The sequence below is a fragment of the Bos javanicus genome, chromosome 4 (genome assembly GCF_032452875.1).
Source record: "Bos javanicus breed banteng chromosome 4, ARS-OSU_banteng_1.0, whole genome shotgun sequence".
NCBI lineage: Eukaryota > Metazoa > Chordata > Mammalia > Artiodactyla > Bovidae > Bos > Bos javanicus.
In genome coordinates, this window is record NC_083871.1 from 60071122 (window position 1) to 60091973 (window position 20852).

A 20852-nucleotide genomic window follows, 5' to 3' on the forward strand; every position below is an offset into this window, starting at 1 on the left:
GTCTGACTCTTAGCGACCCCATGGACTGCAGCCCACCAGGCTCCTCCGCCCATGGGATTTTCCACCTACTCCATCTTAAATGTCAAGTTCACATGGGTTAAATGCTAGAAGTCCATAAGGTTGTAAGATAAAGGTCTTGAATGCATAAATATGCTAATAGCTACTAAAGAACAATCTTTATATTTTTAATAGCTTAAGACAAAAAATATTTCAAAAGAAAACTATGTCCATCTTTCTTTTATTGATATGGAATAATTACTTAGTAAATCTCTTTTTTTACTCTATGCTTATGATTGAAACAGGTCCGGTAGAAAGAAAAACTGGCATTATTCTTATTGAGTCTCTCTTATGTTGCAAAGAGAATCCTCAGATTTGAAGTTGAAAATATGGTGTCCCTGTTAATAGAATGCTCACACTGTACCTGGCAGGGTACCAGGGAAGGCAGAGGTAGGTTTCTCCTCCAGAGACTTACTATCTAAGAAATGCAGACAAAGCTATTTGCATATAACAAGAAAGCCCATTCTTCAGTTAAATGTCAGTTTCAGAAGTACTGGCTTTCAGGCATCTCTTAGGTTTCCACCCTCCCTTTTTCCTCCTGCACTTTTTTCCTCCCCTTCCTTGAGTTTCAGTGCACACAGGATTTTCACAGAAAAGGTAAATGAAAAACTTGCATTCTGATGACAAAAGAGGAAAGAAATGGACAGTTACAAGTACACCGGAATGTTTCGGGATCTAGAGAACATAACAGAGAAAAATCTCACCAGGACATAAGAGACTTAGAAAGGAATGCGAGTGAGAAATGGAACCAATTTCTACAGCTGTTATTGAGTTCTGGACATGAAGATGAAATAAATGTTCTGTCTTTTGTGGTTTACTTTGACACCAGTGAGATTGTAGAGTAAGAAGCAGCTATTGAAAACACCCCTTTGCCTCTATCCCACTTTAAGTTACATTAAAATCCTGCAGATGTTGACTGAAACAGGTAGAGAAAAACATCAAGGTCAACTAGACATCCCATATAAAATATTATAATTTAGGTGCCCAGAAAACTTAGGGTCGAAAGATTGCAATTACTTTACTTGTACTAGACTAATCACGAAAGCATAGTCTGAATAGACTCCACTTTACTTTTGTTTTCATTAATTTCCTAGTGGGATAACTTTGTACCTTTCTTTGTGTGTGTGTGGTGGAGCGGGGGGAATACCTTTGAATGTGTGTACTGAAGCAAATGTTGATCATTTTTTCAGGGAACTTAGCTCAATGTGATGTGGGAGACTCAATGGAAGGGGAGTTTGGGGAAGAATGGATACATGTATGAGTATGGCTGAGACCCTTTGTTCACTGTTCACCATTGTTTTTGGTTGTTTTTTTTTAAAACACTTGCTGCCCTAAGCTGCTTAATTTTTAAGATTTAGTTATTTATGGCTGCACTGGGTCTTCATTGTGGCATGCTGGCTTTCTCTAGTTGCAGTGCATGGGCTTCTCATTGTGGTGGCTTCTCTTGCTGTGGAGCATGGACTGCAGAGCATGGTCACAGTGGTTGTGACATATGGGCTTATTTGCCCCGAGGCATGTGGAATCTTCCCTGACCAGGGATTGAACGCATATCCCTTGCATTGACAGGCAGATTCTTAGGCACTAGACCACCAGGACAGTCCTTATTACAGCACTGTTAATCAGTGATACTCCAATACAAAACAAAAAGTTTAAAAGAATGTTGATCATCTTTTAATGATATGGCGCACAAAAGGAGAGCTAGAATAGTCAGAAAATACTGAATTCTTCATGCATTATCCTAATAATATCTCACAAATCTTCAGGTAGGAATTAATATTACCCCTTTTTTGCAAAAGAGGAAACGGGAGCTTAACTGGATATTCAATAACATGTCCAAGGTCACATAATTAGTGAGTGGGAGGTCAGAAATTGAACCCTCTCATCTACCTCCAGAGCCGGCATCATGACTCCCTACTTACAGTAATGCATGAGCTCATCCTAAGGATGAGTCAGAGACGATTAGATGGACTTGGGAAGGTGGGTTAGCAAAGTCTTTCACAAAGTGTAGTACACACATCACTGGTGGTGTTCAAGATGAATTTTTGGTGATATGTAGACAGACTTTTTAAAAATGTAATAGTAGTATATTTGTTAGGATATGTTAAGAACTAATATGATCAACTTATTAAACCCAATATTTCATGAATTTTTTGTTGTTTAGAATAAGGCTAAAGTTTTTTAAGTGAACTGTTTAAAATGTGTGCAAATAAAAAAGTCATAGGAAAGTAACAGTACAGATGGAACTCTTAATTCGGGAAAAGGCACAAAGAAAAGAAATCAAATTTGGGAACCATGGAATTAAAGCACTGCATGATAGTAAAAAATCACTAGTAAAATGTCATGGAGACTTGAAAGCAGACAATAAGTATACAGAAGAGCAAATATGTCATTATGACTAGATTATGGGGTGGCTAGATAGAAATTAACCTGAGAGGTTAGCATGTTAAGAAGCTTAGAATTTAAAACAAAAGAAATTGGAGAGTCATCAATAGATTTGACAGTCAGATTTACAGGTAAGAAAAAACACTCTAGAGAAAAGTCCTGGAGACAGAGGCCATGACATCACACTCATTTTGATGGCTACTACCAGGCAATGGCACCCCACTCCAGTACTCTTGCCTGGAAAATCCCATGGACGGAGGAGCCTGGTAGGCTGCAGTCCATGGGGTCGCTAAGAGTCGGGCACGACTGAGCGACTTCACTTTCACTTTTCACTTTCATGCATTGAAGAAGGAAATGGCAACCCACTCCAGTGTTCTTGCCTGGAGAATCCCAGGGATGGGGGAGCCTGGTGGGCTGCCGTCTATGGGGTCGCACAGAGTCGGACATGACTGAAGTGACTTAGCAGCAGCAACCAGAAATCCAGAAAATGACAATTATTAGCAAGCATGTATAGAAATTGTAACCCTTGTGCACTATTGATGAGAATGTAAAACCCATGCAGCTACTATGGAAAACACTAGGGTGATTTTTCAAAACTTTACAAAGAGAATTACCATATAATCCAGTAATTCTACTTTAGGGTATATACCCAAAAGAATAGGATAGGTACTCAATGAGATATTTGTAAAGTCATGTTCATGCCAGCATTACTTGCAGTAACTTAAAGATGGAAGCAATTCAAGTTTCTATCAACAGATGAGTAGGTAAACAAGATGTGATATATATATATAACTCAGTCTTAAAAAGGAAGGAACTTCTGAAACATGCTACAGAATGGATAAACCTTGAGAACAATACACTAAGTGAAATACCTCAGACACAAAGGACTAATACTGTCTGATTCCACTTAAATCTAGTACTTAGAGTAGTCAATTCACACAGACAGAAAGTAGAACAATGGTCACCAGGGCTGGGAAAGGAGGGAATGAGGGAAATTATTGTCTAGTTGATACAGTTGCAAGATAAAAAGTGTTCTGTGGATGGATGGGAGTGATGGGAGGACAACAGTGTGAATATATTTGGAATCCATTGAACTGCACATTTAAAAATGGCTAAGATGTTAAATCTTAATGTATTTTAACAATTATTTACTTCAAAAATGAAAAAAAGGAAACCATTATAATAGTCCACACACAAAAGCATTGAATCTTTAGCTAAAACTTTAACTAAGAAGCAACAACTGATGGAGTCACTGATTCCTAGTCATGGAAATGGGTGGATAACCAGCAGGGCATAACTAACTCATCTGTTCAACAGGTTGGGTCACTTCAGATGTTTTCAGCAAGTGATTTATTCATGGAACTTTTGGATTTATTTAAATAAAAAATCATTGAACACTTAGTGAATATGAAGCTGTGTAAGTCCTGGGGATAAAGTGGTGAAAAGAAAAAGATATTATCCATCTCATTTTCTAGAATGGATAGTAATGGATCTTTCCACCACTGGCAGGTGTGAGCCCTTTAATTATTCTTATCTTGTGAGTCCAGATAGCACCTTCCATCCACAGCCCGTTTGCTTAGTCAATGTTTGCCAGACTTGAGGCATGCCAACTTTTCATTTTGATAAGGAAAGTTCTTTTTAATTACCATTGATTCAGAAAAAGAAAATCTAACATGAAAACAATAGTCTAACACTAGATATAATCCTAAAATGAAGATCAATCTAATAAACACATTTAATTGTAACTCACTACTTGCACCTTATTTTTTCTTTTTTGTCATGAAACAGTAACAGTATCTTCAAGGGTATTTACTGTCCTGTGGACATTTCTGAGTCAACCATTAGAAACCACTGGACTAGGATACTTGCCAATTCCCCAAGTCTGATTCAAGTTATCTCTGCCTTCTTCAAAGTAATTAATGGCTTCAAGGGATCCTACTTTGGCTGTCTTTGAACATTAAGACCTATAAATAAGAGATACACATAATAATACCTATAAATACCCAAAGATTTCTGCCAAGCCCCTAACAGTTCTTCCTGCCATTAAATGATAAAATTCAATTCAAACTCATTGACAAACTCTAATTGAATACCTCCATGTAACAGATAACAGATGAAGTACTGAAGGCAAAAAGTTCTTCACCATAGAATGGACATCTCCTCTACTAAGAGTGAAAGGGGGCCCTCTTAATACTTATATCAGCAAAATTGACCCAAAATTTAAGAGATTATACTTACCCTACTTAGTTGAGTTCAGTTCAGTCTCTCAGTCGTGTCCAACTCTTTGAGACCACATGGACTGCAGCATGCCAGGGTTCCCTGTCCATCACCAACTCCTGGAGTTTACTCAAACTCATCTCCTTTGAGTCCGTGATGCCATCCAACCATCTCATCCTCGGTTATCTCTTTATCCTCCCATCTTCAATCTTTCCCAGCATCAGGGTCTTTTCCAACGCGTCAGTTCTTAGCATCAGGTGGTCAAAGTACTGGAGTTTCAGCTTCGGCATCAGTCCTTCCAATGAATATTCAGGACTGATTTCCTTTAGGATGGACTGGTTGGATCTCCTTGCAGTCCAAGGGACTCTCAAGAGTCTTCTCCAACACCACAGTTCAAAAGCATCAACTTTTCAGCACTCAACTGTCTTTATAGTCCAACTCTCACAACCATACATGAGTACTGGAAAAACCATAGCTTTGACCAGATGGACCTTTGTTGGCAAAGTAATGTTTCTGCTCTTTAATATGCAGTGTAGGTTGGTCATAACTTTTCTTCCAAGGAGCAAGTGTCTTTTAATTTCATGGCTGCAGTTACCATCTGCAGTGATTTTGGAGCCCAAGAAAATAAAGTCTGTCACTGTTTCCATTGTTTCCCCATCTATTTCCCATGAAGTGATGGGACCAGATGCCATGATCTTAGTTTTCTGAACGTTAAGATTTAAGCCAACTTTTTCACTCTCCTCTTTAACTTTCTTCAAGAGGATCTTTGGTTTTTCTTCACTTTCTGCCATAAGGGTGGTGTCATCTGCATATCTGAGGTTATTGATATTTCTCCTAGAAATCTTGATTCCAGCTGGTGCTTCATCCAGCATGGCATTTCTCATGATGTACTCTGCATATAAGTTAAATAAACAGGGTGACAATATACAGCCTTGACGTACTCCTTTTCCGATTTGGAACCAGTCTGTTGTTCCATGTCCAGTTCTAACTGTTGCTTCTTGACCCGCATACAGATTGCTCAGGAGGCAGGTCAGGTGGTCTGGTATTCCCATCTCTTTCAGAATTTTCCACAGTTTGTTGTGATCCACACAGTCAAAGGCCTTGGCGTAGTCAATAAAGCAGAAGTAGATATTTTTCTGGAACTCTCTTGTTTCTTCAATGATCCAACAGATGTTGGCAATTTGATCTCTGGTTCCTCTGCCTTTTCTAAATCCAGCTTGAACATCGTTCACGGTTCATGTACTGTTGAAGCCTGGCTTGGAGAATTTTGAACATTACTTCGATAGTGTGTGAGGTGAGTGCAATTGTGCAGTTGTTTGAGCATTCTTTGGCATTGCCTTTCTTTGGGATTGGAATGAAAACTGACCTTTTCCAGTCCTGTGGCCACTGCTGAGTTTTCCAAATTTGCTGGCATATTGAGTGCAGCACTTTCACAGCATCATCTTTTAGGATTTGAAATAGCTCAACTGGAATTCTATCACCCCCACTAGCTTTTTTCATAGTGATGCTTCCCTAAGTCCCACTTGACTTCACATTCCAGGATATCTGGTTCTAGGTGAGTGATCACACCGTTATGGTTATCTGGGTCATGAAGATCTTTTTTGTATAGTTCTTCTGTGTATTCTTGCCACCTCTTTTTAATATCTTCTGCTTCTGTTAGGTCCTTACCTTTTCTGTCCTTTATTGTGCCCATCTTTGCATGAAATGTTCCCTTGGTACCTCTAATTTTCTTGACAACATCTCTAGTCTTTCCCATTCTATTGTTTTCCTCTATTCCTTTGCACTGATCATTGAGGAAGGCTTTCTTTCTTTTTTTTTTTTTTTTTTTTACAATATTGTAGTGGTTTTTACCATACATTGAAATGGAGGAAGGTTTTCTTATCTCTCCTTGATATTCTTTGGAACTCTCCATTCAAATGGGTATATCTTTCCTTTTCTCCTTTGCCTTTCACTTTTCTTTTCACAGTGACTTGTAAGGCCTCCTCAGACAACCATTTTGCCTTTTTGCATTTCTTTTTCTTGGGGGTGGTCTTGATTACTGCCTCCTGTACAATGACACGAACCTCCTTCCATAGTTCTTCAGGCACTCTATCATATCTAATCCTTTTAATCTACTTGTCATTTCTACTGTATAATCATAAAGGATTTGATTTAGTTCATACCTGAATGGTCTAGAGGCTTTCCTTATTTTTTTCAATTTAAGTCTGAATTTTGCAATAAGGAATTCATGTTCTGAGTCACAGTCAGCTCCTGGTCTTGTTTTTACTGACTGTATAGAGCTTCTCCATCTTTGGCTGCAAAGAATATAATCAATCTGATTTTGGTATTGAACATCTGGTGATGTTCATGTGAAGAGTCTTCTCTTGTGTTCTTGGAAGAGGGTATTTGCCATGATCAGTGTGTTATCTTGGCACACACTCTAATAGCCTTTGCCCTGCTTCATTCTGTACTCCAAGGCCAGGTTTGCCTGTTACTCCATGTATTTCTTGACTTCCTACTTTTGCATTCCATTCCCTATGATGAAAAGAACATCTTTTTTGGGTGTTAGTTCTAGAAGGTATTGTAAGTCTTCATAGAAATGTTCAACTTCAGCTTCTTCAGCATTACTGGTCGGGGCATAGACTTGGATTACTGTGATATTGAATGGTTTGCCTTGGAAACGAACAGAGATCATTCTGTCGTTTTTGAGATTGCATCCAAGTATTACATTTCAGACTCTTTTGTTGACTATAATGGCTACTCCATTTCTTCTAGGGGATTCTTGCCCACAGTAATTGATATAATGATCATCTGAGTTAAATTCACCCATTCCAGTGTACTTTAGTTCGCTGATTCCTAAAATGTTGAAGTTCATTCTTGCCATCTCCTGTTTGACTACTTCCAATTTGCCTTGATTCATGGACCTAACGTTCCAGGTTCATACGCAATATTGCTCTTACAGCATCGGACTTAACTTCTATCACCTGTCACATCTACAACTGGGTGTTGTTTTTGCTTTGGCTCCATCTTTTCATTCTTTCTGGAGTTATTTCTCCACTGATCTCTGGTAGCACCTCCAGTACCCTACTTAAGGAGGTCACAAATTGATAAGTAGCATAATCAAATTATTGGGGCTGCCCAGTCAGTGCTAGTGGTAAAGAACTCTCCTGCCAATGCAGGAGATGCAAGAGACATGGGTTTGATCCCTGGGTCAGGAAGATCCCCTGGAGGAGGGCATGGCAAACTACTCCAGTAATCTTGCCTGAAGAATCCCATGGACAGAGGAGCCTGGAGGGCTACAGTCCATAGGATCACAAAGAGTTGGACATGACTGAAGTGACTTAGCAGGCACGCATGATCAAATTTACATGAAAACTCAAATGAAAAAGCACTTAATTGGTGGGTATGGAGAGACTTAAGGATGGTGATTGGGGATACTTCCAACGAAACTAAGGCTTTAACTAAATCTCAAAGAACTACCAGTATTTCAACCCAAGGAAGAAAATGAGAAGTACACTTTGAGCAGAGGAACAGCAGAGAGCTCATCAAAATACTGGCTGCAACTCTAATATTACCATTTACAGTGGAAAATATTAAGGGTTTCTAAAATGCATTTGTCATACTCTTTACCTGTGTGGAGCTTATAATTTTTTTAATGTTAAAACAATTTTTTAAAAGACAAAATAATGGACATCTTTTCCCTGACTATACGATACACACATAAGATTCAGGTATTAAAAAAGGGGGGGGGAAGGGAACAGAGACAGATACTGAGAAAGAGAGAAAGCAATAAAGAGAGAGAAGGGGGATAAAAGGAAGGAGAGGGTGAAGGAAGGAAAAGAGAAAGAAAGAAAATTTACCAGCATAATTGAACAGGGTTCTTAACTTCCAGCATGACAGTTTTCTGGATTCAAGATAGATTTCAAGGATGGATGTATAGAACTACATATATTAGATTATGTTACAGATGCTAAGGTCCTATTTTCAGTGGCTGCTATTCTTTGTCGCTTGGGAATGACTAACAGAAGATAAGGGGCTTCCCTTGTTGCTCAGCTGGTAAAGAATCTGCCTGCAATGCAAGAGACCCCAGTTCTATTACTGGGTTAGGAAGATCCACTGCAGAATGGATTGGCTACCCACTCTAGTATTCTTGGGCTTCCCTGGTGGCTCAGCTGGTAAAGAATCCACCCATAATATGGGAGACCTGGGTTCAATCCCTGGGTTGGGAAGATCCCTGGAGAAGGGAATAGCTACCCACTCCAGTATTCTGGCCTGGAGAATTCCATAAACTACAGAAGATAGTCTGATTTATAGCTCTCTTCATTTTTTTTTAACATCATGATGTGTTACTTCCTGGCATTCAGTGCATGAGTTCTCCCAACTAATTCCAAAGCTTGCATATTAAATGAATTTTTTAAGATATCTCTCATTATAATATTTTATAAACTTTTCTGATGTTCAGCTCCTTCTCATCATCATGACAACCTGGCAATTATCAGGTAGGAGTCCTATTACACTGTCTTTTAATTTCCATTCCCTTTGATAATTTTTATCATCTTTTGATTTTCAGCTAAACCTTATGGCAGTTGAGTTCTCATGTCCAATCTCACTAAATCAGGCAAGTATACATAATTATGTAATTTTTATGTGTTAACCAGGGCTGTGTTCCAAAGTGTTTCATTGGCTGCCGACCTCAGAACTATTTGAATGGTTATTAAAATGCAGATTTCTAAGACCAGTTTCATAGTCCTGGAAATTTACATTTTTAACAAGTTCCAGGAAAATTCTCCCTTCAGACTCGTGTCATTTAGAAATACATGAGGCTTGACAGACTCATCAAGAAACAAAGGGAGAAAAATCAAATCAATAAAGTTAGAAATGAAAATGGAGAGATCACAACAGACAACACAGAAATACAAAGGATCATAAGAGACTACTATCAGCAATTATATGCCAATAAAATGGACAACGTGGAAGAAATGGACAAATTCTTAGAAAAGTACAACTTTCCAAAACTGGACCAGGAAGAAACAGAAAATCTTAACAGACCCATAACAAGTATGGAAATTGAAACTGTAATCAGAAATCTTCCAGCAAACAAAAGCCCAGGTCCAGACGGCTTCACAGCTGAATTCTACCAAACATTTAGAGAAGAGCTAACACCTATTCTACTCAAACTCTTCCAGAAAATTGCAGAGGAAGGTAAACTTCCAAACTGATCCTATGAGGCCACCATCACCCTAATACCAAAACCTGACAAAGATCCCACAAAAAAAGAAAACTACAGGCCAATATCACTGATGAACATAGATGCAAAAATCCTTAACAAAATTCTAGCAATCAGAATCCAACAACACATTAAAAAGATCATACACCATGACAAAGTGGACTTTATCCCAGGGATGCAAGGATTCCTCAATATCTGCAAATCAATCAGTGTAATACACCACATTAACAAATTGAAAAATAAAAGCCATGTGATTCTCTCAATAGATGCAGAGAAAGCCTTTGACAAAATTCAACATCCATTTATGATAAAAAAAAAAAAAACTCTCCAGAAAGCAGGAATAGAAGGAACATACCTCAATATAATAAAAGCTATATATGACAAACCCACAGCAAATATTATCCTCAATGGTGAAAAATTGAAAGCATTTCCTCTAAAGTCAGGAACAAGACGAGGATGCCCACTTTCACCATTACTATTCAACATAGTTTTGGAAGTTTTGGCCACAGCAATCAGAGCAGAAAAAGAAATAAAAGGAATCCAAATTGGAAAAGAAGAAGTAAAACTCTCACTGTTTGCATATGACATGATCCTCTACATAGAAAACCCTAAAGACTCCACCAGAAAATTACTAGAGCTCATCAATGAATATAGTAAAGTTGCAGGATATAAAATCAACACACAGAAATCCCTTGCATTCCTATACACTAATAATGAGAAAACAGAAAGAGAAATTAAGGAAACAATTCCATTCACCATTGCAATGAAAAGAATAAAATACTTAGGAATATATCTACCTAAAGAAACTAAAGACCTATATATAGAAAACTATAAAACACTGGTGAAAGAAATCAAAGAAGACACTAATAGATGGAGAAATATACCATGTTCATGGATTGGAAGAATCAATATAGTGAAAATGAGTATACTACCCAAAGCAATTTATAGATTCAATGCAATCCCTATCAAGCTACCAATGGTATTCTTTACAGAGCTAGAACAAATAATTTCACAATTTGTATGGAAATAAAAAAAACCTTGAATAGCCAAAGCAATCTTGAGAAAGAAGAATGGAACTGGAGGAATCAATAGTCTGACTTCAGGCTCTACTACAAAGCCACAGTCATCAAGACAGTATGGTACTGGCACAAAATATAGATCAATGGAACAAAATAGAAAGCCCAGAGATAAATCCACGCACCTATGGACACCTTATCTTTGACAAAGGAGGCAAGAATATACAATGGAGAAAAGACAATCTCTTTAACAAGTGGTGCTGGGAAAACTGGTCAACCACTTGTAAAAGAATGAAACTATAACACTTTCTAACCACGTACACAAAAATAAACTCAAAATGGATTAAAGATCTAAACTAAGACCAGAAACTATAAAACTCTTAGAGGAGAACATAGGCAAAACACTCTCCGACATACATCACAGCAGGATCCTCTATGACCCACCTCCCAGAATATTGGAAATAAAAGCAAAAATAAACAAATAGGATCTAATTAAACTTAAAAGCTTCTTCACAACAAAGGAAACTATAAGCAAGGTGAAAAGACAGCCTTCAGAATGGGAGAAAATAATAGCAAATGAAGCAACTGACAAACAACTAATCTCAAAAATATACAAGCAACTCCTACAGCTCAATTCCAGAAAAATAAATGACCCAATCAAAAATAGGCCAAAGAACTAAATAGACATTTCTCCAAAGAAGACATACAGATGGCTAACAAACACATGAAAAGATGCTCAACATCACTCATTATCAGAGAAATGCAAATCAAAACCACACTGAGTACCATCTCATGCCAGTCAGAATGGCTGCAATCCAAAAGTCTACAAGCAATAAATGCTGGAGAGGGTGCAGAGAAAAGGGAACCCTCTTATACTGTTGGTGGGAATGCAAACTAGTACAGCCACTATGGAGAACAGTGTGGAGATTCCTTAAAAAACTGGAAATAGAACTGCCTTATGATCCAGCAATCCCACTGCTGCATACACACTGAGGAAACCAGAATTGAAAGAGACACGTGTACCCCAATGTTCATCGCAGCACTGTTTATAATAGCCAGGACATGGAAGCAACCTAGATGTCCATCAGCAGATGAATGGATAAGAAAGCTGTGGTACATATACACAATGGAGTATTACTCAGCCATTAAAAAGAATACATTTGAATCAGTTCTAATGAGGTGGATGAAACTGGAGCCTATTATACAGAGTGAAGTAAGCCAGAAAGAAAAACACCAATACAGTATACTAACGCATATATATGGAATTTAGAAAGATGGTAACAATAACCCTGTGTACGAGACAGCAAAAGAGACACTGATGTATAGAACAGTCCTTTGGACTCTGTGGGAGAGGGAGAGGGTGGGATGATTTGGGAGAATGGCATTGAAACATGTATAATATCATATATGAAACAAGTCGCCAGTCCAGGTTCGATGCACGATCCTGGATGCTTGGGGCTGGTGCACTGGGCCGACCCAGAGGGATGGTATGGGGAGGGAGGAGGGAGGAGGGTTCAGGATGGGGAACACATGTATACCTGTGGTGGATTTATTTTGATATATGGCAAAACCAATACAATACTGTAAAGTTAAAAAATAAAATAAAATTAAAAAAATAAATAAATTAAAAAAAAAAAAAAAGCCCTAACTACCTACAGCAGTTCCTATTACTGCAGCTGATCTTGGGACTGTAAAAAAAAAAAAAAAAAAAGAAGAAATACATGAGGCTTGAAATAAGTCCCCTGATTCCATTTGAGCCACCTTAACAACTTGAAGTAAAATGGCAGGTTCATCTCAAAGGAACTAAGGAAATGCTATTGTGAGAGGAAACAACCACAGGTATGTTGGAAAACTAGTGGATGGCATCATCTAGGTTAATAACTTAGCTACAAATGGCTCACTTGCTAAAACTATTTTGAGATCATAAAATTTTATAATTGGATGTGTCTACAGGATCATATAGAATCATATAGGATCGACTAAACTGAACTGAACTGATAGGATCAATAAGGCTTCCCTGGTAGCTCAGGTGGTAAAGAATCCACCTGCAATGTGGGAAACCCAGGTTTGATACCTGGGTTGGGATGATCTCCTGGAGAAGGGAATGGCAACCCACTCCAGTATTGTTGCCTGGAGAACCTCATGGACAGAGAAGCCTGGTAAGCTACAGTCCATGGGAATCACAAAGAATCAGACATGACTGAGTGACTAACACTTGACTTTAATAGATCATTTGGCTTCCCTGGTGGCTCAATGGTAAAGAATCCGCATTCCAATGCAGGAGACACAGGAGATGAGAGTTTCATTCCTGGGTTAGGAAGATCTCTTAGAGAAGGAAATGGCAACCCACTCCAGTATTTTTTCCTGAGCAATCTCATGGACAGAGAAGCCTGGTGGCCTATACTCCACAGGGCTACAAAGAGTCAGACACAACTTAGCAACTAAAGTATGGGTATATATAGCACCATTTAGTGTAATGTTAGCTTGACCTTCATATTAAACCTGAGGAAACCAAGGATTATAGAGTCCAGTTATTATGTTATTTTATTTACTTTAAAATAGGAGATTTTTGCTTGCTTTTTCAAGAGTAACACCTAATAATGACATACGGAAAATGTATTCATTTTACCAAAATAGTCAGTCTCCTGCCAGTTTACAGAGTGTAAGTATAGCAGGCCTGACTTATTTTTTGCTATAATTTAATCCAATTATCTAAAGCTCCAAATGCAGGGGGAAAAAACTTATGTGAATAACTGATTCAGTCTCACAGTTATAAGTAGGTTAGAATGTGTCAATCATCCGGTGCCCTGAGAAGGCTATGAAGACACAATTTCAAATGTCATGTTTCTTCTTGCTGGGAGCCACATGAAGGTTACTGAGTTTTAAACATATTTGTAAGCTTAATAAGTACAGATTCTTCTGCACATGTGCCATAGAAGCTCAAGAACATTTTGCTTATTTCTGTGTTATGCTGACAGAATCATCTAACATGACTCAAATCACAGAACACTTAAAAAAGAGATTTTTTTAATATGAAAAAGCAGCCCATAGAAATAAATATTTGACCAAAAGCTAAACAAATTTTTCCCTGGTGGCTCAGCTTGAAAGAATCTGTCCACAATGTGAGAGACCTGGGTTCAATCACTGGGTTGGGAAGATCCCCTGGAGAACATGGCAACCCACTCTAGTATTCTTGTCTAGAGAATTCCATGGACTGAGGAGCCTGGCAGGCTACAGTCCATGGAGATGCAAAGAGCAGGACAGGACTGAGAGTCTAAGCACAGCACAACATATTTAAACAGATTTAACCAAGACTGTCCACCAAAAATACACAAAATTCAATCCTGGGTAAGAGAAGGAAAGTAGTTTCTTTTTTTAGAGCATGTAGCTAACTTTAAAATTTGTTTTCACTGGGAAAATGAGGTTTTTAATCATACATTGTTACAGACACTCCAACAGCTGCTTCGCACTCCTTGCTTCTAACGCAAGTTCACCTTTCACTGAGAAATTAGAAGCAGTCCTAAAAGAATGTCCACAAGCTCTGACCACAGCACAAGCACAGCTGTGCTTACCCATCCTGCTTTGTGGATGTGCTATCCATTCCTCTCACGAAGGCCAAGCCCTCCACTTACACTGACTGATAATCCTCTCATCTTCTCAACAGCAATCACTCCAGTGATGTAAAGCGTCTGTCTACAATGCGGAGACCCGGGTTTGATCCCTGCGTTGGGAAGATCCCCTGGAGAAGGAAATAGCAATCCACTCCAGGACTATTGCCTGGAAAATCCCATGGACAGAGGAGCCTGGTAGGCTACAGTCCATGGGGTCACAAAGAGTCGGACACGACTGAGCAACTTCACTGTAGTCACTATAGTCAATGGTCTTTCCTCTCTACTAGAGTATAAAAATCTATAATATTGCACATCAAAGAAAAGGAAGAAAAGAAGGAAGGAAGAGGATGAGGGCAGGAAGGAAGAGAAGGAAAAGGAAAGAAGGGAGGAAGAGAGAAGTTAAGAAAAGCCCTCCTATACCTTCTCCTGCTTCTCTTGTTACTAAGAAATAAGGCTCACCTTATCAGGACTAATCTTCTTTAACCTGGGGTCCTAGAAAAGAATTTGTTTTCTGATAGAGCTCCTATGGAAACTGGGGAGCTAGTACTTATTATATCCAACCCTGGTCAACCAGAAACTTGAACCTCAGCCCTGTTAGCAATTAAGGCAGGGATTTAAGGAATTGGGCTGAAATCGGCCCCTACTTACATCAGAAGAGGAGCTGGTGCAGCTTTAAAGCCCCACCGCCTAGTGTCAGAATTTCTCTCCTGGAGCCTGACACTCAGCCCTGCTGGTTCTCTGTGCACTGCCCTAAATGTCATGTGCAGCAGGGGCTCGTGCATCGGACACTGGTTCTGCCCCTTGGAGCTTTTCCCAGCAAACACTGCTCCAGCCAGCCTGGTATGTATGCTGCCTGGTTACCCATTCAACATGGTTGGGACAATGGTACCATTCTCCTGTTTAGAGCAAAACTCATAAATAGTTACTTATACTATTGCCTCTATTTTTTTTATTCTCTTTTTTTTTCTAGACATTTTTAAATTAATTAATTAATTAATTCTATTTGTGGCTGCTTTGTCTTTGTTGCTGCATAAGGGTTTTCTCTAGTTGTGGTGTGCCAGCTTCTCATTGCAGTGGTTTCTCCTGTTGCAAAGCACAGGCCCTAGGACTCACGGGTTTCAGTAGCTGCAGCTTGCAGCCTCTAGAGCACAGGCTCAGTAGTTGTGATGCATAGGCTTAGCTGCTTCACAGCATGTGAGATCTTCCCGTGTCTCCTACATTGGCAGGAGGATTCCTTATCCACTGTACCACCAGGGAAGTCCTTAAATTTTCTTTTAAACTCTCTCCAGAAAGCCTTTTCTATTAATATTTCTCTGAATAACTCACAAAATGGTCAACAATGATTCCCAGTTGCCAACTCTGTCCTTATATCATAGACCTATTGTTGCTTTTGACACCATGCCCCCTCCCTCCTTTCTGAAGCAGTTACTTCACTCGGCCCCTGAAAGACCACTCTTTTGGTTCCCTTGTCCCTCACAATCTCACCCCTTCTCAGCCTTTACTGTGGATCCCTCCAACCTCTAACCCTGGAAAGAACCCAAGCCTTGGGTCTCAGAACTTTTCTACCTAAATTACTCCCTAAATGATCTCTTCCAGTTTCCTGTATTTAATGGTATTAAACATCAACTTTATGTTGACAACTCCCAAATCTACATGTCCAGTTATGACCTTTTTCTTGGAACCAAATACTCATCCGTAATGTCCACCCTGGATTTATCCCAAAATGAACTGCCGCGTTCCCTACCAAACTCTCTTTTCTTCAGCCTTACCCTTCTGAATTGCTCAGACCCAAAACCTTGGAAACATCTTTGCTTGCTTTATTTCATACTTAACATCAAATCCATCAGGATATTATGTCACCCTTATCTCCAAAACAAAGCAAAAATTGAATCACTTTTCACATCCTCTATTGCTGTTGCCCTGATCCAAACCATTATCTCCCATTGTCTGGATATGAACTAGCTTACTCCAGCATTTCTGCATTTTGGCACCTTGACAGTTTTTCTTATAGCATCCAGACTAATCCCTTTAAAAGGAAATAAGATCACTTCTCATGATTATGACTTTCTATTCACTTTCATCTCACTCAAAGTAAAAGCCAAAGTTATATAACGGCCTCCAAGGCCCTAGAAGATCTGACTCTTCCCACTTGCTTGCTGATATCTGTTACTTTCCTGGCAGTAAAGGCCTCCTTGCTATCTCTGGAGCATACTCCTAACTCAGGACATTTGATCTTACTCTTCCTTCTGCCAGGAACACTCTGCCAACAAATACAAATATGGCCCATTTGTCCCTTTTTTAGGTCTCCAGGGTGGCTTCCCCAACTGCAATATGTAAAATGCTACTACCATCCACATTCTCCATTCTGTTCTGTTTTCTTTTTCCATAGTACTTACTGCTACTTGACACACTACATCATTTTTTATTGTATCTATTCCTCCTCTAGAATCCAAACTCCACTAAGGGAAGGGCTTTGCTTTGTTCTCTAGTGTGACCCCAGAACCTAGGACAACAACAGCCTTATTGGAGGTGATCACTGTATATTTGTTGAATGAATAACTACATAAATATTAAAATTATTAACACGTTAAACCATGTTCCTTTATATTTCAATCATAGCATGACTAAAAATATAATTATGTAATATGCCAATGAAAGGCTTATTTTTGTCATGTGAGATTTTATTCTGAGATGGCTGATTAAACATTTCATTTCTGAAATGAAATCTCTATCCTTGGGTCACTTATTTTCAAACAACCTTTCAGCTCTTTTGAAAGAACCTCACATAGATTATTATTTACTCTTTTTATTTTTTCATGACATTCTCAAAGATCAAATGAAAAACACATGTCAAAGCAATTTCTCCCTGCTCTTTCTGATTAAAATCAATATTCTCCCTGCTTTTAGCAGCAGTAAAAACCAACACAACAGTTTCTGTTAACTCAATAGAATGTCAAGTGATATCTTAGTGTATTGTTACCAGCAAGGATATCAACAGAGAACTACCAACAGCCTATAATCACTGCTGTTTTATTATCTACAAAATGTCATCTGTGCATATGGCATTTTACAAAACAACACAGTGAAAACAAAGCTCCTGTCTCAAGTAAACCTTATTTAGACAAAGAACTAAAGAAAAGGAGGCAAAACTTAAAATGAAAGCCTGTTGTTGTTGAGCAAAGAGTGTGATTGATCCAAGTAAGGGCAGGGTAGTGAGTCTCATTCCTGCTCTGTGAATATGTAGCTTGATCCTGCTCTTTGGATCACAAACAACAGCCATAACCCTAACTGGTTTTCTCAAAACACTCCTCCTGTTGATCACAGAGAAGAGAGCTCAGGACATACCCATCAGAAAATACACTGTTAGATATGTCCAACAGCAATATAAAACCACACCCCACCAAGAGCTGCTGGCACCTTTTAATATTTTGCTTAAAAAAAAATTGAGCTTTCCCAAGAAATCTTATAAAAACTGAATTGACTTTAGCCTAATAGTGAATTTCTAAGTTTACATAATTTATATCATCTAAATTAAGGAAATTTACAGTAGGATTATTAGTAATAATGAATATTAACATTGCACTTACTAAGAAATGATTTTACAAATATGTAAAAATGTGCATTAAGAAAACTAAATATGGTAACAAACAAAAAATTGGAAACAACCTAAATGTCCAAAAGAAATTATTTGAAAGGACTGGATAAATAAATTAAATCTAGTACCACAGAATACTATTCAGTCATTAAAAATGGATCTTTGGGAGTTCCCTGGTGGTGGACTTCCCTGGTGATTGCCTTCCAATCAATGCAGGGGGTGTGGATTCGATCCCTGGTCAGGGAGCTGAGATCCCACATGCCTTGCAGTCAAAAAACCAAACTATAAAACAGAAACAATATTGTAACAAATAAAATAAAGACTGTAAAAATGGTCCATATTAAAAAATATATTTTAAAAAAAAGAGCTTTGGATCTAGATTTATTGTTACAAAAAATATTTTAATTATAAGGCTGCATGTATCCTATGGTCCTATTTTGACATATGTATATATATACATACATACTCACATTCACGTCACATATAGAGACTCACTCACACTACATATGTATGACTCTGTATACAAAGAACGTGAAAAACAGTGAGAGTGTGTGTGATAGAGAGATAAGGGGCAAAAAAGCAAAAATAAAAGACAGGAAACCCCTTATAGATAGAATGGAGTAAAGCATATAAAAAAAGAGAAATCTCAATGAAGAAAGAGAAGCCAGTCAAATAGGCCCACTGAAGACACCCACAGAATGGTCTGAGATGCACAGATTAAGTTGTGCCCACAAAGATTCATACAGACAGGTGAAGGATGAAAGGATAAATACTAAAAGGCTAATAGTGGTTAAGTCTGAGTGGAAACATTATAAGTAATTTTCAAGCTACCTTTCTATATTACATGATTTTCTTTTACTATGAAAATTTACAGCATTAATAATCAGAATTAATAAAATAGAAAGCTATTAGCAAAAAACACTAGAACTCGAATGAAATAGACACACTTTAAACACAGAAATAAACACAACCCTCAAATTCTTAAGTGTTAAAAATTTAATGAAAATATCATTTACTCTTTAAAATCCTGAAAGTTTTTGGTTTCTACTTATTTAACAACGTATCTTAGTGAAGTCAACAGAAAAGCATGCAGCCTGTTCTCCAAAGGCCCACTGTATGCCAACAAAGAAGTTACTTCTCATTCAGAATATTATTTCCATATGAAAAGAGCACATACGTATTTGTATTTCATCTTCTTTTTAAATCTCAGAACTTCAAAGCCTTGAGGCAATTTCAACATATCTAAGTAGGAACAAAGATAATCTCCATCACATCATCCAAATCAGATATTGAAGGAAGTTTTTCAGGGAAAAACAGAATTCTTGATCAGAATTCTCTAGTTCTCAAAGGTAGCTTTAGACAGATCCAAATATAAAGAAAAGTTTGCAAAACTGGCACACAATTTTTGCTTTAGAAAAGGTCAGAAAACATCTACAACTTTAGCAAATCATAAAATAAGTCACTCTATGTGTCCGAAAGTGATGAAAATATACACTACTTTTAATTCATCAAATTATGATTTTTAACTTTTTCACCAACCTACAAGGAATTCACTAGTCTGAAAGCAAAACTAAAGATAATCTCTTTCTCTCTTTTTTTTTTTTTTAGCATAAAAAGCACCAGTATATGAGGTTTTATTTCTGAGTTTAAAAATCAGTAACTTTTAATTCACTAGAGAAACTAGAAATCAATAATACAGCAAAATCTAATGATTTTCCACTTAAATTTCTTATGCATATAAATATGGCTATGTGCATTAAAATAATAATGTCAGATTTCTCAATATCAGACAAACATAATGCTTAGAAGGCTATAGATTAGGTGTCTCATTTCTAACAAAACCTGGAATAAGCATCATTTAAAATTTTGTTATTTTAAAACATTTTCAAATACGTGAGTAGAATAATTCTGAGCCACTGGAAGTTTATTAGTAAATGTTATTTACAAAAACCACAATAATTCTCTTAAAATTCAACAGTATCACTACTCTTTCTTATAATCCTTTTTCATTCCATTCTTCCACTGATGACAAAGTGACCACTTGTTAAATTTAGAGATTATGTCCCTGATTCCTCCAAGGTACTCGTGTTGATCAAAATTATTCTGTTGCAAATGGCAGAAACCCATCAAATTATATTAAACTTTTAAACACACACACACACATTAGTTCGTGTAAATAAACCTTAGAAAGGGAAAACAGAGTCTATCTTTTTAAACCCAAAAGAAAGCTCTCAAACACTGATAAGAAAATGCTTTTCTCTTTTTTCCAATTCTCTTTGTAGGTTACTTCACTCTCTCAGACAATCTTCTCCAGATGGCTATGAATTAGTAGCTAAAAGTCCTACCTGACACCTTAATACCCTCTAACTTAGGGGGGGAAATCAAATGAACAAAAAACAACAAAACTTCATCTTCAAACTCTAGTTAGAAACAAATCCACAGAAGTATTCTGACCAGCTCAATCTGGCCAACAGCTTAAATGGAAAAGGACAGACTTCAAGGAGGAGGATTGTTCACAGAACCTTTAAGGAAAGGCATTGCTGATAGCTGGAAAGAGTGAGGTAGTTGATGGGTTTGGTGGGACAGGAGGGGGAATACTCACACAACATGGGGTGAAACTGCACAGCATGTTCCAGGAATAAGAGACACTCCAATGCAACTAAGGATATGAGGTCGGTAGAAGCCTTGATGGACTTCTCTCAATGTGAGTAGATGTTCATTGTCCAGAGTTAACCTACTCACATCCTCATATTCTCCCTTAAGCCTGA

At 37.9% G+C, this 20852-nt stretch overlaps 1 long non-coding RNA gene across 4 annotated transcripts in view; it reads right to left on the bottom strand.

The window, feature by feature from the left end:
* The window catches only part of LOC133246127 (uncharacterized), a 162096-nt gene that overhangs the window by 120288 nt on the left and 20956 nt on the right, over positions 1-20852 (bottom strand). Inside the window, exon 1 of one of the 4 annotated variants that reach the window (XR_009735923.1) lies at positions 15138-15328. The exons of 2 other annotated variants lie outside the window; for them this stretch is intronic. This is a non-coding gene — a long non-coding RNA (uncharacterized LOC133246127). Of the gene's footprint in view, positions 1-15137; positions 15329-20852 lie in introns of those variants that run through there. One more of the 4 variants, XR_009735921.1, reaches the window with a different exon arrangement.